This window comes from Heterodontus francisci, chromosome 16, assembly GCF_036365525.1.
Source record: "Heterodontus francisci isolate sHetFra1 chromosome 16, sHetFra1.hap1, whole genome shotgun sequence".
In the NCBI taxonomy this organism is placed as follows: domain Eukaryota; kingdom Metazoa; phylum Chordata; class Chondrichthyes; order Heterodontiformes; family Heterodontidae; genus Heterodontus; species Heterodontus francisci.
This window is the reverse complement of record NC_090386.1, coordinates 56726372-56750326: the sequence shown is the minus strand read 5'-3', so window position 1 is coordinate 56750326 and position 23955 is coordinate 56726372.

Here is a 23955-nt window from a genome sequence, read left to right as displayed (position 1 = left end):
TTGAATTTCTTGTAAAACTGTAAATTTTGCTTGATATAGGGAACAACTACGTCCCAACCCCTTCCCCATGCTGCAAAATGTTCATACTGAGCCTAAATAACATCTGTGCAACAGAGAATGCTGGAAATGCACAGCAGGTCCATCTGCACTCGAGAAGGAAAAAGAAGAATGATTGGTTAATGTTTGGGGTGTAGACCCTTTGTCAAAATCCTTAGACTTGTTTAATTCAGAGCTCCAGCTCTAGGTTCCAGTTTAATGATCTAGCACCAAATTAATGGAAAAATTAGATTTCATGCAAGTTCATCCAGCCTTATGATTAAGATATTTATAGACGATTCTCTTTTATTCCAGCTGGAGTTTCAAACATTTTCATAATTCTCACCATTTTCAAGAGTACAAGAAGAACTTGGAAGAAGGAGATAATGCTTGTTGCATACCTCCTTTACATCTATTTATCGAATGCATACATATAATCTATAAGTTGTTTCAAACAAAAGTGTTCTGTAATGGTGAAGGTAACACAAAAAGAGTGCTCCCTCTGCAGCTATAGACGAAGCAATGATCATGGTTGATCTATAGAAAAGTAAATATGTTCTCAAAAATTCTTATCATTTCTCGGGAATGCAAAATCAAAGAAACAGGGACAGAAGTGAGCAACTAGCACGTACCAGAATAACCTTTCATTGATGCTGATGACTCATGGGATTTTTGCAAGTTTTCGTCTGAACAGAAACAGCACGCGACTTTGAGAAAACAACCAGATCCAAAAATAACTATTAAACATCCATTAACAAATTGGAATTCTGGTTGCCTGCATCAATTTCTATACAAGATTTCTGGACTTGCATCAGAAAAATCAATGTATTTTGTTTTGCGTGAAGTAGCAAGCAGTGCAACAGTGTGCAGTGAAGCAAATCTCTTAAAGCAAAAAAGGCAGAAGTGAGGAGTACATTATAAATATTTTTAAAAGATTTGGATGATAAGCTGGAGATTCACTATTACCTGTTTTGTGCTACTTCCCAAAACTGGTTTCACCTCCACTGTGTCCAGGAGCATTCTTAGTCCAAAAAAAGTGTAAACCTGAAGAAGAATTAATTGAGGTCTTTCGAATAATGAAAGGATAAGATATGGTCCATGTGGATAGACTATTTGAGTTAGGTAGATTAGGGAGGACCAGGAAGATGGGTATAAATTGTGTAAGCATAGAACTGGGTTAGGTGTCAGGAGGTTTCTGTTGTCAACCTTTGGAATACATTGCCAGCATGTGTTGCCAGATTTGCTGCAAACATTTGAAATGGAGCTGGATGAGTGTCTAACTATGGCTGACATCATAGCGTGCAAAAGGCAGGGGGAGTGTTGGGTAATTTGTCCCCTGATCGCTGTTACCTCCTGGAGGTTGTTTGATCAGCATTGAGGAAGGGGAGGGGAAGGAAAGGGCAGAGAGGATTTTACCCGAAGTTTTGTCACCTGAACTGGCCAAGGGTCATTTTGGTCTTTTTTTTGGGCCCCTTCAAGGACACTGGTTAGTGCAGTGGGTCATGGTGATAAGTTGCACTGTGACAGTGTGGAACAAGTTTGTTAGACAAGCTGGTCCTTTCCTGCCTGTTGCTGTTTTATGTTCCTAAAAAATGGATTGTATAATAACCGAAGGTAGACTTAAGGGGCAAGATTTACCTGCCCCCAGGGGAAAGGGTCACTGAACACAATTTTCATGGGGGAGGGTGCCCCCTTAATTGTCCTGAGATGAGCTCACTGTCCAATTAAGAATGGTGGATGGGTTCTCGAAGCTGCAGGCCTTCCAGCTTGAAAGGAGCAGCAGGCTGCAATACAGGGTAAGTAAGAGAGAGGGTGCTTCAAAATGGAGGTGCCGTCTCTCCAATTTTTATAACTTTAATTTAAAAAATGGATCTTGCAGCCAGGCCACCCCAATGGTGGGGTTGGGGGGGTGGGGGTGGGTGGGAGCGGGGGAGGGGTGGCTGCTCCTGCACCCAGGTAGGCAGGGAGGTTCTCTGGGCCTGCCTTGAGTACTGTACCCCACAGTCTGGTGTCAGGAGGCACCCTCAGAATTGACAAACATTTTAAAGATGAATACATATTCCTGTAACTGTTTTATCAGTGTGCTACTCAACTTGATTCAGGATCTGAAAACATTTTAACAGTTTATGGATGAATATAACAATAGCACACTTCAACAAAGTTCACATAAATGGGATGATTTGCCTAGATTTTAATTTTGTGCTTCATAAAAACAGAACTGTTTTAAAACTGTATAAAAAGGTGACAACTTCTGAGTCTAAATAAAAGGTAAACAGAAAATACAGAAAATGATGAACGGGAAACATAGAAATACAATTGTAAGCCTTCTAGGGGACATAGGTCTAAGGTGCGAGGGGCAAAGTTTAGAGGGGATGTGCGAGGCAAGTTCTTTACACAGAGGGTGGTGAGTGCCTGGAACTTGCTGACGGGGGAGATGGTGGAAGCAGGTACGATAGCGACGTTTAAGAGGCATCTTGACAAATACATGAAGAGGTTGGGAATAGAGAGACATGGTCCCCGGAAGTGCAGAAGGTTTTAGTTTAGACAGGCATCAAGATCGGCACAGGCTTAGAGGGCCGAATGGCCTGTTCCTGTGCTGTACTGTTCTTTAAGTGATGTATTTAAACAACTCTTCCATAGCTGGACAGACTGTCTTTCTTCAACTGTCTGCTCTTACCTCTATGTCCAGAAGTCAATGACTTGTACTGGCGTATGGTCTCAGAAGCCATCAGATATCTTGAGATCATTTCTCAGGTCTGATCCTAGACAATGACCAGTGCTGTGCTCTTTACAATGTGGGCTCTCACAGTGCAGCCTAACTTTATCTTCATCTGGTATGAAAACACATGCACTTTCAGCAAGGAACAGTGCTTTGCAATCAGGAGCAAGAACATGGGCCAATTCTTTTTAGTTCTTATTCTTAGAATGGTGATGACTCTTGCTACCCCTACTCCTGTTTCCGCTGATGTTGCCTAAGTCTGCAGCTATATAATCCGAGGATCAAGCTTGGGCTCTTCCTGGTCTCAACGGCTCAGTTCTATACCACAAGATGCCATACATACAATTCATGCACCCACTTCAGGTGCTGGAGGATTCTAACATTTTAGTTGATGCATAAAGTAAGGAAAGAGAGAAATACGTGAGGCTGAATTTTCAGGCCACCATGAAGTCGGGAATGGAGGCGTGGGGGCCTTGAAATACTGGCGGCAGGGAGCATGTCAATTTCAAGACACCAATCATGGGGTGGGGGATGGGAGGAGGACGGGACAGGAATCCCGCTGTTCCCCAATCGAGGCCAATTAAGACCGTTTAAAAGTCGGTTAAGAACTTGACAAGGCTGGCACTTGAAATTTTTAAAGGGATGCACAGGTTACCCTTGCCTTCAGAAGCAGATCTATTGAAAGGATGTGGATACTGGGTGGGAAGACAGTCATGGCTGCCACAGAGCTTCACCCCGGCTTCATACGATGGTCAGCGGGGTAAAGGGGGTCTCAGAACTTTTGAACTGAGCTTTTTTGACACTGCACAGGTAGCAAGGAGAGTGGGAACTCACTGCCTGGGCATTGAACAGGGTCAGCAACTCCCTGACCTTATGTGGGCAGAGGAGCATGGAATAAAGCTGCCAAGGACAATTGGGTAGCCACCTGCCCAGAAGCAAAGCTGCAGCTGGCAATGGGAGCATGACTGTCAGTTTTTGGGCCCAGTGGCGATAAGGGGCAATACCATCCACAGGAAAGTTGAAACTCCAAACAGCAGGAGGGCACAGAGAGGAAAGAGGGGCAAGAAGGCAAAGGAGTCTATATCCTCAACACAGGATCTATCGCCAAAGACAGAGCTACCTGGAGATGATCGAGACCCAGTGCCACAGGAGACTGCAACTCTCCAGGCAAATGGCCACAGAAATCTGTGCCCTCGTTGCTGAAGACCTCACACCTCATTGTCATGCCCTGCCAGTCACTATCAAAGTCAGAACTGGCAAATATTAGAAATGTGAAAGACTATAAGCAAGTAAAGCGGGGGTGGGGCAAGAGATAACAAAGGAGAAGGTGTAGATAGGATAAGGTCACAGAATAGCAGACCAGAAGGTCAAGGAGCAAAGGCAAACAATATGTTAATGGTGTGTTGAAAGATAAAGCATTAGTACAGATAGGGTGTTAACGGACTGAAAATTGAACAGCCGTAAGTACAAACATGAAAAAAACAGTGGGTAAGCAAACTGAACAAACTAAGATGAAATAAAATAAAATAAACACAAAAGAATATATATAAAAAAAGGAAAAAGAAAAAAAATAACTAAAAATAAAAGTAAAATGGGGGGACCCGCATGCTCTGAAATTATTGAACGCATTGTTCAGTCCGGCAGGCTGTCATGTGCCTAATCGGTAAATGAGATTCTGTTCCTCGAGCTTGCGTTGATGTTCACTGGAACACTTCAGCAATCCCAGGACAGAGATCTGAGCATGAGAGCAGGGGGGAGTGTTGAAATGGCAAGCAACCGGAAGCTCGGGGTCCTGCTTTTTTAAAAATTCATTCCTGGGATGTGGGCGAAACTGGCCAGGCCAGCATTTATTGCCCATCCCTAATTGCCCTTGGGAAGGTGGTGGTGAGCTGCCTTCTTGAACAGCTGCAGTCCATTTGGGGTAGGTATACCCACAGTGCTGTTAGGAAGGGAGCTCCAGGATTTTGACCCAGCGACAGTGAAGGAACGGCGATATAGTTCCAAGTCAGGATGGTGTGTGACTTGGAGGAGAACTTGCAGGTGGTGGTGTTCCCATGTATTTGCTGCCCTTGTCCTTCTAGTTGGTAGAGGTTGCGGGTTTGGAAGGTGCTGTCTAAGGAGCCTTGGTGCATTGCTGCAGTGCATCTTGCAGATGGTACACCCTGCTGCCACTGTGTGTCAGTGGTGGAGAGAGTGAATGTTTGTAGATGGGGTGCCAATCAAATGGGCTGCTTTGTCCTGGATGGTGTCGAGCTTCTTGAGTGTTGTTGGAGCTACACCCATCCAGGCAAGTGGAGAGTATTCCATCGCACTCCTGACATGCGCCTTGTAGATGGTGGACAGGCTTTGGGGAGTCAGGAGGTGAGTTACTTGCCTCAGGATTCCTAGCCTCTGACCTGCTCTTGCAGCCACAGTATTTATATGACTACTGAAGTTCAGTTTCTGGTCAATGGTAGCCCCTAGGATGTTGATGGTGTGGGATTCAGCGATGGTAATGCCGTTGAATGTCATGGGGAGATGGTTAGATTCTCTCTTGTTGGAGATGGTCATTGCCTGGCACTTGTGTGGCGCGAATGTTACTTGCCACTTATCAGTCCAAGCCTGGATATTGTCGAGGTCTTGCTGCATTTCTACACTGCTTCAGTATCTGCAGAGTCACGAATGGTGCTGAACATTGTGCAATCATCAGCGAACATCCCCACTTCTGACCTCATGATTGAAGGAAGGTCATTGATGAAGCAGCTGAAGATGGTTGGGCCTAGGACATTACCCTGCAGTGATGTCCTGGAGCTCAGATGATTGACCTCCAACAACCACAACCATCTTACTTTGCACTAGGTAAGACTCCAGCCAGTGGAGGGTTTTCCCCCTGACTCCCATTGACCTCAGTTTTGCTAGGGCTCCTTGATGCCATACTCGGTCAACTGCTGCCTTGATGTCAAGGGCAGTCACTCTCACCTCACCTCTTGAGTTCAGCTCTTTTGTCCATGTTTGAACCAAGGCTGTAATGAGGTCAGGAGCTGAGTGGCCCTGGCGGAACCCAAACTGGGGGCTTGCGGACTGAGCAGAAGTGTTCCACAAAGCGGTCACCCAGACTGCGTTTGGTCTCCCCAATGTAGAGGAGACCACATTGTGAGCAGCGAATACAGTAAACTATATTGAAAGAAGTACAGGTAAATCGCTGCTTCACCTGAAAGGAGTGTTTGGGGCCTGGGATAGTGAGGAGAGAGGAGGTAAATGGGTAGGTATTACACATCCTGCGATTGCAGGGGAAGGTGCCATGGGAAGGGGACGAGGTGTTGGGGGTAATGGAGGAGTGGACCAGGGAACGATCCCTTCGGAATGCTGACAGGGGAAGGGAGGGGAAGATGCATTTGGTAGTGGCATCACGCTGTAGTTGGCGGAAATGGCGGAGGATGATCCTTTGGATATGGAGGCTGATGGGGTGGAAAGTGAGGACAAAGGGAACCCTGCCGCAGTTCTGGGAGGGAGGGGAAGAGGTGAGGGTAGATGTGCGGGAAATGGGCAAGACACGGTTGAGGGCCCTGTCAACCACAGTGGGGGGGAATCCTCAGCTGCGGAAAAAGGAAGACATATCAGAAGCACTGTCATGGAAGGTAGCATCATCAGAGCAGATGCGTCGGAGATGGAGAAACTGGGAGAATGGAATGGAGTTTTTACAGGAGGCAGGGTGTGAAGAAGTGTAGCCGAGGTAGCTGTGGGAGTCGGTGGATATTAGTAGACAGCCTATCCCCAGAGATGGAGATAGAGAAGTCGAGGAAGGGAAGGGAAGTGTCGGAGATGGACCATGTAAAGGTGAGAGAAGGGTGGAAATTAGAAGCAAAGTTGATAAAGTTTTCCACTTCGGGGCAGGAGCAGGAAATGGCACCGATACAGTCATCAATGGAAAAAGAGTTGGGTGATGGGGCCTGAGTAGGACTGGAACAAGGAATGTTCGACATATCCCACAAAAAGACAGGCATAACTAGGACCCTTGTGGGTACCCATAGCAACACTTTTTACTTGAAGGAAGTGAGTGGAGTTGAAGGAGAAGTTGGTCAATGTGAGAACAAGTTCAGCCAGGCGGAGGAGGGTGGTGGTGGATGGGGACTGGTTGGGCCTCTGTACAAGGAAGAAGTGGAGAGCCCTCAAACCGTCCCCATCCATTGAGGTGTAGAGAGATTGAACGTCCATAGTGAAGAGGAGGCGGTTGGGTCCAGGAAACTGGAAATTGTCAAAATGACGTAGTGTCAGAAGAGTCATGGATGTAAGTGGGAAGAGCTGGACCAGTGGAGAAGAGATAGAGTCAAGATAGGAAGAAATAAGTTCAGTGGGGCAGGAGCAGGCTGACACAATGGGTCTGCTGGGACAGTCCTGTTTGTGGATTTTGGGAAGGAGGTAGAAGCGGGCTGTCCGGGGTTGTGGGACTATGAGGTTGGAAGCTGTAAAGGGAAGATCTCCAGAGGAGGTGAGGTCAGTGACAGTCCTGTGGACAGTATCTTGATGTTTGGTGGTGGAGTCATGTTCCAGAGGTTGGAAGAAGTGTCTGAGAGTTGGCGCTGAGCCTCTGCAAGGTAGAGGTCGGTACGCCATACAACAACAGCACCACCCTTGTCTGCAGGTTTGATGACCATGTCGGGGTTAGACCTGAGAGAACGGAGGGGGACAGGTTAGAGTGAGTGAGGGGGGCAGAGAAATTGTGATGACCAATCTCTCGCCGACAGTTTTCAATGAAAAGATCAAGAGCAGGTAAGAGGCCAGGGGGAGGGCTCCAGGTCGAGGGAGAATGCTGGAAGCGGATGAATGGGTCTGCTGATCGGGGGAAGGACTCCTGGTCAAAGAAGTGAGCCCGGAGGCGGAGGCGATGGAAGAAGAACTCAACGTCATGCCAAGCACAAAATTCATTGAGGTGGGGGCGTAAGGGGATAAAACTGAGACCTTTGCTGTGTATAGGACGTTCAGCATCAGACAGGGGGAGGTCAGAGGGTCTCGTGAATACACAGCAAAGGGTCAGATCAGAAGGGGTGGGGTCAGAGGGAAGTGAAGTGACGTTCTGGTCAGCTATTCAGTGACCTTGTCCTATCTACACCTTCTCCTTTGTTATCTCTTGCCCCACCCCTGCTTTACTTGCTTATAAACTTTTACATTTCTAATATTTGCCAGTTCTGAAGAAGGGTCACTGAACTGAAACGTTAACTCTGCTTCTCTCTCCACAGATGCTGCCAGACCTGCTGAGTATTTCCAGCATTTCTTGTTTTTATTTCAGATTTCCAGCATCCGCAGTACTTTGCTTTTATATTACTATCAAAGTCAGTGTGGTCTTGAACTTCACTTCTGGCTCATTCCAAGGATCAGCTGTGGACCTTGGTGGCGTCTTGCAAGCAGCTACAAAGCGCTGCATCTCGCAAGTTATTGATTGCCTCCTTGCCGGGGTGGACAGCACATTCATTTCACGACAGATGCGGCCTTGCTGGGACTGAGGGCATTGGGTATCACCGCCTTCACTGGGTTCTCCCAGGTGCAGGGCATATCAATTGCACCATGTGGGCATCAAGGCTCCCAGCGACTGACTATTCAATTTATCAAGAGGAACATAAGAACATAAGAACTAGGAGCAGGAGTAGGCAGTTCAGCCCTTCGAGCCTGCTCCGCCATTCAATGAGATCATGGCTGTTCTCATCTCGGCCTCAACTCCACTTTCCTCCCCGTTCTCTATAACCCTTCAACCCATTACTAATTAAAAATCTGTCTATCTCCTCCTTAAATTTACTCTAAGTCCCGGCATCCACCACAGTCTGGGGTACTGATTTCCACAGACTCATGACCCTTTAAGAGAAATAATTTCTCCTCATCCTGTTTTAAATCTGCTACCCCTTATCCTAAAACTATGACCACTCATTCTAGATTGCCCCACCAGAGGAAACATCCTCTTTACATCTACTTTGTCAATCCCCTTAATCATCTTATATACCTCAATTAGATCTTCTCTCATTCTTCTAAACTGCTCAATCTCTCTTCATAAGACAAACCCCTCATCTCTGGAATCAATCTAGTGAACCTCCTCTGAACTGCCTCCATTGCAACTACATCCCTCCTCAAGTAAGGGGACCAAAACTGTATGCAATACTCCAGGTATGATCTCACTAATGCCTTGTACAGTTGCAGCAACACTTCCCTACTTTTATACTCTTTTCCTTTAGCAATAAATGCCAAAATTCCATTTGCGTCCTTATTACCTGCTGCACCTACATATTAGTTTTCTGCGATTCATGCACGAGGACACCCAGATCTCTCTGCACTGAAGCACTCTGAAGTTTCTCTCCATTTAGATAATAATTTGTCTTTCTTTTCTTCTGACCAAAATGGATAACCTCACGCTTATCCACGTTAAACTCCATCTGCCAAATTTTGGCCCATTCACCTAACCTATCCATATCCATTTGTAAATTTCTTATTTCTTTATTGCAACTATCCCACCTATTTTGGTGTCATCTGCAAATTTGGCTATAGTACCACGCCTTTTCCGCCAGCACTACAAAATCCAGCCCAAGATTTCCTGGACATGTATAACAAATTATACCTTGTGAAAAATCATGGGTTGAATCTTCTGTGCCTGCCGCCGAGGTCAGCAGCGGGCAAGAAAAATGGTGGTCCGCCCGTGCTGGCCGCATGTCACGGAGCCACTGCAATCTTCCATGCAGTGGCTGATTTGAATGGCTGGGGCAGCCTGCCCACCCGTCTCCCTCCCCGATCATGTGGAGGGGGTGGCCTGTCCGTCTCCAGCACTGGCTTCAGCCATTTTTGTGCAGGGGCTGACGACATTTTTAAAGGGCTTCGAGCCCTTCCATTTAATTTCAATACTTAAAGAATTAGGTTGCCAAAAATTTTAAAACCATTTCATTTGCCCTTCTCCAACCTCCTCAATAACCATGCAATGCAATACTTGCCCTCTCCCCACCAAAAATATTTCCCCTGCCCACCTGACCTTCCCCCCCAAGTACATAAACTTTAAAATCTAACCCTACCCACCATCCTCTAAACCAATGAGATTCGTTTGACCCCACTCCCCGCCGACTGCTGCACTGAAAAAGTTACCTGCTTCCCCCTCCCCACCAGTGTGGTGCCTCGATTCCCCGGACGGGCATCCAAAGGCGTGGGATTACCGACCAGCGGCACGAAGATTGCTCCGGAAAGGACGGTGGGAGCGAGTAGGTCATTTATTCATTCATTTACATTTTCTTAAATATGCAGATTTGTCTCCTGTCGCCTCTGCTGGGGGCATTTTCCGGACCCACCCCCGCCATGACCCCCAATGTCGGGGGAGAACTAAATCCAGCCCCATAGCTGCAAACTTTTCTTTTGATATCTTTGCTTTTGCTGATTTTTAATTGACAAACACTTGTGTTTTTGTTATTTTATTGATTTGGGATTATTGTGTTGATGTATACAATTCTTGGCGATGGAAGGGGGTATCACAATTTCTCCCTCTATCCCCATGAATTCAGCACATACAGAGAGATATTAGTAAATGATTAATGTAACTATAAGCTGTGTCATTTTGAAATGCAAAATTCCATCTAAAGCACAGTCTGAACAACAGATAGATTATAGACATGATCCATGATAAAAGATAGAAAGATGGAAGACAGAAAGATAGATGGAAAGATAGATAAATAAAAAGATAGAAAGATGGAAGAAAGAATCATTTTGCTGTCCTCAGGAATCAGAGACTGATTACAGTTATTGTATCAGAGTTTGTTGCAAATATAAGAGGTAATTAAAAGAGGTAATTGTAACCTGCCAGTGGGAAATGGGCAGGTTCAGTTTGGCTGCCTATTTTATACTCCACCTGATTTTACTCTCCATGAAATGCAATGTTATGTCAAATCTTCCTCCATACCGCCCTACCATTGTGCCTTAAACAAATCCCAGAACAGCATCTCAAGAATACCAGAATTTTGCAGAAGTGACCTTGGTGTCGAGGCTCCACTGAATCATAGAGCCATAGAATCACAGATTGTTACAGCACAGAAGGAGGCCACTCGGCCTGTCGTGTCCATGCCAGTTCTCTGCAAGCGCAACTCAGCTAGTCCCACTCCCCCACCGTTACCCTGCAGCACTGCAAAATTTTTCTCTTTTGAAAAGCACGATTGAATCAGCCTCCAGCTCACTCTCAGTCAGTGCATTCCAGATCCTAACCACTTGCTACGAAAAAGATTATTGCTATTGTTAATACAATGCTTAATACATTGATAAAATTGTTGTGTATGATATTTAGAACAGGTTCTCTATTCCATTAAAGTCGTACCCATTAAATTTTACAGAAATAATTAACCAATAAGCTAAATAAAGCATTCAACTATTTTTCAACCACCCTGAGTTCAGTGAGACTCTCCTCCATTAGCTTTGACCATTATATCACACACTCAGTTACATTTTGAGACTTGGATCAACAGTTTAACTCTATAGAATTGAAATACAGGCAATTTTTGTGAAATATATCTCTACTTCTATTATGGGCAAATGCTGCTACATTAACTCCTGTATTATTTTTCCTTCCTTGTCATGCTTGGCTTGTTGCATCACTTTTTGCAATAAGTTACTTTCTTTCACAATATGTCTAACTATTTGCCTTTCTCAAGATAGCTTTCAATGAAGGATTCTGTGCTCCTAACTATTTTAGGGTATCTTGGTTTTCTTTTGTCAATTTTCCCCTGCTCTTTCATTCCTAAGTATGAATACCTTCCACTACTTCACTCTGGTCACCATTCTTTATTCTTAAACCTCGGCTTTGAACAGAACACTACTTAATTATGGTAGGAATTACAGTTGAACTTAATTACATTTTCACACTTTGCAGCAGTAGTCACGAGACAGCAATTAAGAGCAGGGACCTTGACTGAATTTTGAACCCCCTCCCTAGACCAGGGGCCCTAAGGCTAGCTATGGAACCCCAACTGTTGATCTAGCAAAGGTAAGGAATGGAATCTTGGATCTTCTGGTTTTTATGACTTGGCACTGCACTGGAACATTAGGCACAGCAATCTTGTAGCATCTAATCCACACAATCCGTTTTATTTAGTTTTCCACTTCTAAATCTAAAAGTTACTTTGATATTTTTTGAATATTTAATAAATGTAGAAATTAGGAATAATGCCTGTACTTCAATGCCTTGAAGTTAAACTGTTGATCCAAGACAAAAAAGTGACTGAATGTGTGATATAATGGTCAAAGCTAATGGAGGACAGTCACACTGTCGTCAGTGTGGTTGAAAAAGTTGAGTGCTTTATTTAGCTTACTGGTTTTCTATTTCTGTAAAATTTAATGGGTGTGACTTTAATAAAATAGAGAACCTGTTTCAAATAGCATACATAGGAATGTTACCAGTGTGTTAAGAATTATGCTAACAATAGCAGTCAGTAGAACTTCAACACCAAGGTTGCTTCTGCAACATTTGTAGCATTTTTGTGATACTGTTCTGGAATTTATTTCAGACAAAATTTTAGGGTGGCACGGAGAGAGATTTTACTTTACGTAGAATTTCATGAATTGTAAAATCAGGTGGAGTGTAAAATAGGCAGCCGATTTCTCGCCTGACAGGTTAAAATTACCTCTTATATTTGCAGCAAGTTCTATTTACAATAACTATAAACAGTCACTGCTTTCACACGACATCAAAATGGTCACCTTGCATCCAACTTCCACCCTTCCCTCGTTTTCACATGGTCTATCTTCGATTCTTCTCTTCCCTTCTTCAACTTCTCCATCTCAGCTTCTACAGAAAGGCTATCAGCAAATATTCACTATAAGCACACGGATTCCCACAGCTACCTCGGTGGCACTTCCCCACACCCCACTTCCTGTAAGCACTCCATTCCATTCTCCCGGTTTCTCTGTCTCTGTCACATCTCTTCTGACAATGCAGCCTTCCATACCAGTGCTTCCGATATGGAATCATAGAATGATTACAGCAAAGAAGGAGGCCATTTGGCCCATTGTGTCCATGCCAGCTCTCTGCAAATCCCTTAATTCCACTCCACTTCCTTTTTTCCATAGCCCCACAATTTTTTCCTCTTCAGATAATTCCCCATTACTCGTTTGAAGGCCTCGAATGAATATGCCTCCACCACACTCAGAAACTTTTGTTACATAACTCTTGTTTAATTTCCACCAATGCTGAAATGTATAAAGCTAAACTAAAAGTAATGTATTGATGTTTACAGCATCCATTGTTGTTTAATGACATTTTTACCCCAATGAATCAAGTTGAAGTGAGTGGTAATGACCTGGAGCTTACTGCCTACAAGGTTGGTGGAAGCAGAGATGATCAGTGATTTCAAAAGGAAATTGTATAGGCACTTGAGGGAAATATATTTGCAGGGCTACAGGGATAGAGCAAGGGAATGGGACTGACTGGATTGCTTTATGACTCGATGACACTCTTAGGCAGTGCATTCCAGATCCTAACCACTCACTGCATAAAAAAGTTTTTCCTCATGTCGCCATTGTTTCTTTTGCCAATCACCTTAAATCAGTGTCCTTTGGTTCTTAACCCTTCCACCAATGAGAACAGTTTCTCTCTATTGATTCTGACAAATGCCTCATGATTTTGTATGCCTCTATCAGATCTCCTTTTAATGTTCTCAACTCCAAGGTTCCTCATCCATGGAAACATTCTTGGTAAATCTTTCCTGCACACTCTCTCTAATGCTTTAACATTCTTCCTAAAGCGTGGTTCCCAGAATTGGACACAATACTCCAGTTAAGGCCGAACCTGTATTTTATAAAGGTTTATCAGAACTCCCTTGCTTTTGTACTCTATGCTTTATTAATCACTTTCTCAAACTGCCCTGTCACCTTCAATTATTTGTGCACATATACTCCCAGGTCTCTCTGCTCCTGCACCCACTTTGGAATTATACCCTTTGTTTTATATTGCCTCTCTTCATTCTTCATACCAAAATGAATCACTTCACGCTCTTCTGCATTAAATGTCATCTGTCACTTCTTTGCCCATTCCATCAACCTATCTATTTACTCTTGATACGTGTTCTCTTTCTGCTTTCCTCAATAGAGGATTTCCCCCTCACAGTGGTTGACAGGCCCTCAATTGTGTCTGTCCCATTTCCCACACTTCTGCTCTCACCCCTTCCCCACCCCCTCACCCAACTCAGAACCACGGTAGGGTTCCCCTTGTCCTCACCTTTCACCCCACTCCACATTTAATATATCATCCTCTGCTATTTCTGCCATCTCCAGCTCGAAGCCACCAGCAGACATTTCCCTCCCTTCTTCTTTCGCCATTCTGAATGGACCATTCACTCTGTGACACCCTGGCCCACTGCTCAAACATTGCCAAAATTCCCTCCCCTTCCCATGGTACCTTCCAACGCAAGCACAGAAGATGCAATACCTGTCCTTTTACCTCCACTCATCTCACTTTTCAAGGCTCTAAACACTCCTCCCAGGTGAAACTGCAATTTACTTGCACTTCTTTCAATTTAGTATACTGTGTTCACTGCTTATGATGTGGTCTCCTCTACATTGGAGAGACCAACTGCAGATTAGGTGACCACTTTGCGGAGCACCTCCATTCAGTCCCCAAGCATTATCATCAGCTTCCAGTCACTTGTCACTTTAATTTTCTGCCCTACTCCCATTCTGACATCTCTGTCATTGCTTTTCGAAACTGTTCCAGTAAGCTCAATGTAAGCTTGAGGAACAGCATCTCATCTTTCAACTACAGCCTTCCGGACCAACGTACTGCCTAATTTTCCTTTTCAGTGCCTGGGTGATTTGTTTAAGTGCACGAGCCCTTCAAAATCTTTTGCATGGACACACACGCATGGTAACTGAAAGGGACCAAGCTTAGAGGGAACATTGTTCCGGACTAAACATTGAGTTCATCAATTTCAGACGATAACCTCTGTCCCATTTATTCGGACAGCAGCTGTTGGAAATGGTTCTGCTATATCCCATTTACACCTCCTCAAGACACATCTTTTGTTTCTTTATTTGCCCCGTTACCATCTCATTTTGCTTGCACTGTCATCCTTTTGTCATTTAATCACTCCTATCTCAGACGTTCCCTTTTCCCCACCTCCTTTTCCCCCCTTGCTTAAAATCTGCTACATCTCTAAATTTTTCCATTTCTCACAAAAGGTCATTGACCTGAAATGTCAACACTGTTTCTCTCTAAACACCTTCTGAGTATTTCTAGCATTTGCTGTTTTTAGTTCAGATTTCCAATATCTACAATCTTTTGCTTTTGTACATCAAAATGGCCCTCCTATCCTCCCTCCGAAAGTGACTTCCTTCCTTCCTTCCATCTATCTATCCATCATCTATCATGTCTATCTGTCTGTCTATCTTTCTTTCTTACTTTTATCATGTCTATCTGTCTGTCTATCTTTCTTTCTTACTTTTATCATGGATCATTTCTGTCTGTCTGTCTGTCTATCTATTTATCTATCTATCTATTTGTCATTTAGCCTGTGCGTTAGATGGAATTGTGCATTCCTAAATGACACACCAGCAAATACTTAATACGTTAATTATTTACTATATGTTTACTGTATGTTGATGTGCTTAAATCATAGGGATAGAAGGCGGAGAGAGAATTTTTTACTCTGATTTTATTTATCAGCATTTCACATTTAGTTACGATAAGTTTTATCTTCCTGTGCTTGGAACAGTTTATGGTTGCCTGTTTAATATCATTAGGGTTACTGTAACACATTTTTTCTACTAAGAATTCTGGGTAAATAATATTGCTTTGTCTTCAGTTCCTGTTTAACAAATGCTCCCTATGCGATCATTCTTATTTCAGTAATTAAACTGTTGCCATTTGGGAAGGGTAGACTTTACACAGGAGTTGTGAATTCCAAATTACGTCGCTCACCTATAATTCTTAGCAGGAAAGATTTGTCACGGCAATGCAGGTGGCCTAAATTAATGAATATGAACTATTCGAACCAGAAACATAATGGAGCTACATCCACAGCTAATTAAATGAAAATGAAATTGAGTAATGTAATGAAAAGACCGACTTCACCACTGGGGTTTATTTTCCTTTAAAAATCAATAATAGTTTAAATATTTGATAACCACCAGAACCTACTATTGTAATGAGAGCTTTCTGGTAAGCCTAATGCTTTAATGGAGTGGCTTATATTAACACCCTTCTCCCAATGTCCCAGCAGTTGTTTTAAAGATGCAATTTACTTCTGTCAAAAGTAGCCTGAAATCAAAGCATCATAAAATATGGGTAATATATTATTTTCAGCAATAGAAACCCACTTTGCTCCCTATTGTCAAAATTTTGATGACCTCATTTATTATTACACAAACTTATTGCCTCTCACCAGAGACTTGTTTTGGAGAAGGGAATAAGGATCTAACATAATTTCAATGTGGTGATAATGTAAAGCAGCCTGGATAAAAATTCAATGATATACATTCTATATACAGTAACTCATGACAACAAAGATTCCTTCTGGATCCCACAATGAAACATGGAGGTTTTTGGATTACTTCCAGGACCAGTCATATAAAAATAGTCAAAAAGAAAATAATCAGCTGCATTAAACCCACCCACTCTGTATTTATCAGGATTTTATCAATAATAATTTTATGTCCAGAAGGAATGAAACAAGTTGTGTTCTACTTCTCTGTAGTAGAACTAATTAATATTAATGTTAACATAATGTGTATTTTACTTCATCCGTTATCATTCAATAATGGCAAATTAAATTGAAACTAATGAATACTTGTAATTTATCGCCAGGCAAAAACCTAACATGGCTATTCTTTTAGATGGTAATATTTACTTTGAGAACAACTTGAGAGCAGATTATAATTGTTGTAGAAGCTTCTCAATGAGATAAGTACCTTGTAATTAATCCCAACTAATAATAATAAAAATATGTTTTCCCAGGTTTTGCCTTAAATTCCTATCAGTGTTCTTAATCCTTGAGCAGATCTTTTGTATGTTTGGTTTGTTCTGCAGTCATTGATGGTTGTTGCTGATCTGGTAGTATAGCTGTAGTCTATGAAAATGGTTTTAATGCCAGGGTTGGGGCCGACCATGACTCATGGCCCTCCTGCCTTGGGCGCTATGGCGTTGGAAGGATGAATGAGAACGGGCAGAGACTGCTTGAGTTGTGTACCTATCATAACCTCTGCATCACCAACTCGTTCTTTCACACTAAACCCTGTCACCAGGTTTCATGGAGGCACCCAAGATCACGTCGTTGGCACCAGCTAGACCTCATTGTCACAAGGCGAGCCGCCTTAAACAGTGTTCAAATCACACGCAGCTTCCACAGTGCGGACTGCGACACCGACCACTCCCTGGTGTGCAGCAAGGTTAGACTCAGACCAAAGAAGTTGCATCATTCCAAGCAGAAGGGCCACCCGCGCATCAACACGAGCAGAATTTCTCACCCACAGCTGTTACAAAAATTTCTAAATTCACTTGTAACAGCCCTTCAAAACACTCCCACAGGGGATGCTGAGACCAAGTGGGCCCACATCAGAGACGCCATCTATGAGTCAGCTTTGACCACCTACGGCAAAAGTGCGAAGAGAAATGCAGACTGGTTTCAATCTCATAATGAAGAGCTGGAACCTGTCATAGCCACTAAGCGCATTGCACTTTTGAACTACAAGAAAGCCCCCAGCGATTTAACATCCGCAGCACTTAAAGCAGCCAGAAGTACTGCACAAAGAACAGCTAGGCGTTGCGCAAACGACTACTGGCAACACCTATGCAGTCATATTCAGCTGGCCTCAGACACCGGAAACATCAGAGGAATGTATGATGGCATGAAGAGAGCTCTTGGGCCAACCATCAAGAAGATCACCCCCCTCAAATCTAAATCGGGGGACATAATCACTGACCAATGCAAACAGATGGACCGCTGGGTTGAGCACTACCTAGAACTGTACTCCAGGGAGAATGCTGTCACTGAGACTGCCCTCAATGCAGCCCAGCCTCTACCAGTCATGGATGAGCTGGACATACAGCCAACCAAATCGGAACTCAGTGATGCCATTGATTCCCTAGCCAGCGGAAAAGCCCCTGGGAAGGACAGCATTACCCCTGAAATAATCAAGAGTGCTAAGCCTGCTATACTCTCAGCACTACATGAACTGCTATGCCTGTGCTGGGACGAGGGAGCAGTACCCCAGGACATGCGCGATGCCAACATCATCACCCTCTATAAAAACAAAGGTGACCGCGGTGACTGCAACAACTACCGTGGAATCTCCCTGCTCAGCATAGTGGGGAAAGTCTTTGCTCGAGTCGCTCTGAACAGGCTCCAGAAGCTGGCCGAGCGCGTCTACCCTGAGGCACAGTGTGGCTTTCGTGCAGAGAGATCGACTATTGACATGCTGTTCTCCCTTCGTCAGATACAGGAGAAATGCCGTGAACAACAGATGCCCCTCTACATTGCTTTCATTGATCTCACCAAAGCCTTTGACCTCGTCAGCAGACGTGGTCTCTTCAGACTACTAGAAAAGATCGGATGTCCACCAAAGCTACTAAGTATCATCACCTCATTCCATGATAATATGAAAGGCACAATTCAACATGGTGGCTCCTCATCAGAGCCCTTTCCTATCCTGAGTGGTGTGAAACAGGGCTGTGTTCTCGCACCCACACTTTTTGGGATTTTCTTCTCCCTGCTGCTTTCACATGCGTTCAAATCCTCTGAAGAAGGAATTTTCCTCCACACAAGATCAGGGGGCAGGTTGTTCAACCTTGCCCGTCTAAGAGCGAAGTCCAAAGTACGGAAAGTCCTCATCAGAGAACTCCTCTTTGCTGACGATGCTGCTTTAACATCTCACACTGAAGAATGCCTGCAGAGTCTCATCGACAGGTTTGCGTCTGCCTGCAATGAATTTGGCCTAACCATCAGCCTCAAGAAAACGAACATCATGGGGCAGGATGTCAGAAATGCTCCATCCATCAATATTGGCGACCACGCTCTGGAAGTGGTTCAAGAGTTCACCTACCTAGGCTCAACTATCACCAGTAACCTGTCTCTAGATGCAGAAATCAACAAGCGCATGGGTAAGGCTTCCACTGCTATGTTCAGACTGGCCAAGAGAGTGTGGGAAAATGGCGCACTGACACGGAACACAAAAGTCCGAGTGTATCAGGCCTGTGTCCTCAGTACCTTGCTCTATGGCAGCGAGGCCTGGACAACGTATGCCAGCCAAGAGCGACGTCTCAATTCATTCCATCTTCGCTGCCTTCGGAGAATACTTGGCATCAGGTGGCAGGACTATATCTCCAACACAGAAGTCCTTGAAGCGGCCAACACCCCCAGCTTATACACACTACTGAGTCAGCGGCGCTTGAGATGGCTTGGCCATGTGAGCCGCATGGAAGATGGCAGGATCCCCAAAGACACATTGTACAGCGAGCTCGCCACTGGTATCAGACCCACCGGCCGTCCATGTCTCCGTTATAAAGACGTCTGCAAACGCGACATGAAATCGTGTGACATTGATCACAAGTCGTGGGAGTCAGTTGCCAGCATTCGCCAGAGCTGGCAGGCAGCCATAAAGACAGGGCTAAATTGTGGCGAGTCGAAGAGACTTAGTAGTTGGCAGGAAAAAAGACAGAGGCGCAAGGGGAGAGCCAACTGTGCAACAGCCCCAACAAACAAATTTCTCTGCAGCACCTGTGGAAGAGCCTGTCACTCCAGAATTGGCCTGTATAGCCACTCCAGGCGCTGCTTCACAAACCACTGACCACCTCCAGGCGCGTATCCATTGTCTCTCGAGATAAGGAGGCCCAAAAGAAAAAAGAAGAAAATGAAAATGGTATCCCACCGTTCACTACCACACTGAGACAGTTTCTAGCTACGTCACCAAGACAATGCACTTAAGACCAGTTTATGGTTTGTTTTCAACTTTGGCTTGGTAATGTTCATTCTCAGCTGCATACAACCTGCTGCACACTTTCAAAATTTGACATGGATTATGGTAAGTTAATTTTTACAGCAGAAATTAAAATATTTAAGTTTTCTGTATAGGATTTAGCACCAGCTATGTCCTGCAGCACATGTCAAGTTAGACGTTTGTAGGAAATGGCTACATTGTTTTGCATTTCACCTCGAACTGGAGATAGATATGAGGCAGCAGTGAACTTTAAAAAATAGCTCAAACGTTTAATGCTTTCATAAAAATGGTTTAATTGTATTTTTAAGCTTTGCTCTGGTTAATGATTCCTTCCCAGTAGTTGTCATCTTTCAGAACTGTTCTATCCAGTCTTAAAATGTTACTAAATCTGCAAGAGGCCACGTTTTATGATATTCCCATCATCGTGTTGCCTGCTGTACTTATTCAAGGGGTGCATTATGTTCCTTACTGAGTCTTACAATTGAAGACTTTTTTGAACAATACCAGGACCAAACATACAAAAAGGTCAATAAAAATCATCAGGTCAATCAAGCCCACCCATTTCAGAAAATGGGCTGAATTTTACGAGGGGCACGGGAACCAAACGTCAAGGTAAAAGCAGGTCCCAAGTATGCACTTGTTGGCATAAGGACCTGCTTGGTAATTTTACCATAGGCAGCCTCCTATTTGTCTGCCTGTGGGCCCGCCATCCAACAAAGGCCAGCAGGCATGCTCCTGATGCTGCCGGTCCAATCAGAGGGCCAGCAGCGCTAAAGCTTCAGGAGTGCCACCAGGACAGGTGGTTGCTGCTGAGATATGCAGGATACCTGGGCAGGTCATTTAAAGGAAAAATCATGGGGCCCAGTGTCGGAGGGGAACACCTCCAGGGAAATTATATGGGTAGCAGGGCTCCCTTCCCTGTCCGCGACCCCCTCTTATGGCCATGGCACCTGCACCTCCCATTCCCCCATCCCTAGGCTGTTGCTGGCTTCCATTTAGCTAACAGCCATGTCTTCTGGCGCTGGCGGGGTTGCCGATGGCACCGTTAAACGGCCCCTAATTGGATCTTGTATTATGTAAATTGGCTGGCTGTCTGCCTCCTTGGAGCGGGCAACCTCTCCGCATCCAGTCCAGTTGCTGGTAAAATGCCCCAACGGTGGGACCACACCACGTAACCAATCTGATGTGGCTACCCATGATTTTACCAACCCCCTGCCTCCCAGCCCACCTCCTGGGGGCCTGTAAAATCCTGGCCAATGGTGCAACCATATAAAGTACTGATCCACCGCCTAACAACTTAATCTCCTGGGAGAGCAATAAAAAGAAGCTAATTCTGAAAATCTCTAAACTTGCTCTTTACTTCCCCAATGCAATCATGCAAGTGTCCAAAAGGTTCCTCATAATTACAGCCCAGCAACACGTTACCCTCTATAATCCTTTCATTCAGGGGCTTCTCAAGCTCCTTTTAAAGTACGACAGAAACTCCAGCCTAGTTTCGGTCCCCACACATCTGGAATAGCCAATCCAATTGGATTGTGTTTAATCCTGTCATCATTTCAATCATATTTTCTCAAAGCCTGATTTTATCTACAGTAAGTAGCCATAAGCCTTGAGCCAATTTTCATAACTAGGAGCTCATAAACTTGGGATTATTCTAATGACCCCCTCTGTATTTTCTACAGAAACCTGGGGCTCAATATTAGTAACCTCCCCTCATGATGGGGGATGGGAGGTTGGTGGTGAGGTGGGAGGGGGGGCAAATCCTAAAAAAATTGAGAACATGACCCTCCAACCCAATGCGTGCATCCCTGCCATCCTTTTTTTATGGCAGCAGATAACATGCCCTGTAGGGGTCTCAACTTAGAGAGGTGGGGCACTTCATTAACATATTTAACTCAGGCTCCCACAGTGCAATTGGGAGCCAGATTTAAATGTAACAGTTGCTGCAAAGGTTTCCTGAGGCAGCGAAAGGAAGCTGCCGACAGTGGAAGTCACCGCCTTTTATAGCACGAGCACAACTAAACAGTAGTGAGGGAGTGCTGCACTGTCAGAGGTGCTGTCTTTTGAATGCGACATTAAATCAAGGCCCTGTCTGCCCTCTCAGTTGTAAAAGATCCCATGGCACTATTTTGAAGAGCAGGGGAGTTATCCTCGGTGTCCTGGCCAGTATTTATCACTCAATCAAACAAAAACAGATTATCTGGTCATTATCACATTACTGTCTGCAGGAGTTTGCTGTGCACAAATTAGCTGCTGTGTTTCCTACATTACATCAGGGACTATGGCTGGAATTTTACATTGGGTAGGAGACCCTGTCCACTGGCCAAAAAGTCAGCGGCGAGCCCGCCTTTGCTGGGCTTGTGGGGAGCCATGCCAGGATTTTATGCCCTCCAGGCCCTTAATTGGCTTCGGGTGGGACTTCCGCCCTCTGAGACAGGAAGTTCCACCTCCAAGAGTTGCCAGCCAATCGGTAGGCCGGCATCTCTCAGTCCCAGCATCGCCACCAGGAGCAGTAGCCACTGCTGGGACTGCACCCAGCTTCAGCACCAAGAGGAATGCTGGTCTGGCAACAAGGTAAGACTCTGGGGTCTCACTGGGGACAATCGTCTGGGCCCCGACGAGGCAAGGCGGGTCGGTTAGGAGGAGAAGGAGGCAGTGTTGTGTACTGGGAGCGGTTGGGCTGTGGGAGGGCCCTCCATGGGGTATAGGGTGACCAATCTGGAGGGCCTCCCCCAGCCCGCAAGGAGGCTGCCAAATGTTTTGTTGGCGGCCTCCTGGGGGACATCAGCCAGTAAAATACCAGCGGCGGCAGGAGGAGGCCCTTAAATGGCAGTTAATGGGCACTTAAGGGTCTAGATTGGCCTGGGGTGGACAGGCCATTTCTCGCCACCACCGCCACCCCGCGTAAAATTGCAGTGCGGGTGGGAAGGCATCGGGAATGGCCCCTTCTCCCCCGGCCTTATACGTGTGGAACTTGATGTGTTTTCAGATGATGTTGCTGAGGGGCAGTGTGTAGATGGGAAATCGGAGGGTGCCAAGGATATATCCTTGGGGGACTCCAGAAGTAACAATGTGGGAGAGGGAAGAGAAGCCATTGCAGGTGATTCTCTGGCTATGATTTGGTAGGTAGGAATGAAGCCAGGTGAGTGCAGTCCCAGTCAATTGGACAAATGGAGGGGAGGCGTTGGAGGAGGATGGTGTGGTCAACAGTGTTGAAGGTTGCGGATAAGCTGAGAATGATGAGGAGGGATAGTTTATCATGGTCACAGTAACATAGAATGCCATTTGTGCCTTTGATAAGGCTTTTCAATACTGTGGCGGGGGCAGAAACATGATTGGAAGGAATCAAACATAGAATTGTGGGAACGATAGGCTGAGGAGGCACCGACATATTTGATGACTTTGGAGAGGAAAGGGAGGTTGGAGATGGGACGGTAGTTTGCAAGGACAGTGGGGTTAATAGAACGACCATCATCTATCATTCCGGTCGCTTTTTTAAATAACTTGTAAGTTTTTTTTACTTGCGCATGGTCTCTGGCAAGTCCAGCATGGGCCCATCCCCAATTGTCCTTGAAAAGGTGGTGGTGAGCCGCCTTCTTGAACCGCTACAGTCCATGTGGTTTTGGTACACCCACAGTGCTGTTATGTAGGGAGTGTTAATTGTATATTAATTGTATTTGTAATTGGAATCGTGTGCAGGTGGTAGACATGAACTGGGGATTCATTTGTGCCCCTAAAAATAGAAACAGACTGAAACTGTGGTTGCTGGATGAGGAGGTGCACGTTTATAATGTATATCTCTGTAAATAAATGCTTACACTAGTGTGTAAAGATTGACTCTAGTTCTATCCTTTACCACCTTTCTTTCTTGAAGGGACCAGCAACAATGAAGGAACGGTAAAATATTTCCAAGTTAGGATAGTGTATGACTTGGAAGGAAACTTGCAGTTAGTGGAGTTCCGACGTGTCTGTTTCCCTTGTACATCTATGCAGTAAAGGTTGCAGCTTTGGAAGGTACTGTTGAAAAAGACGGTTAGTGAGACAGGATCTATGTTTCTTGAAGTCATTGTCTATGTTTAGATTATGTTTGAAATCTCTAATAACCCTCTGAACTCGGCAAGTGATCCTAAATCATATCCTTTATCATGCTTGCCAGCAGTTTCCCTATACAGAGTCAAACTCACACACCTATAATTCTGATTTCTTCCCCTATTACATAAACGGGTCATGAATTTCTGTTAATGTATGGGAACCAGCCCAGACTTCATTGAGCCATTCAGTTATGA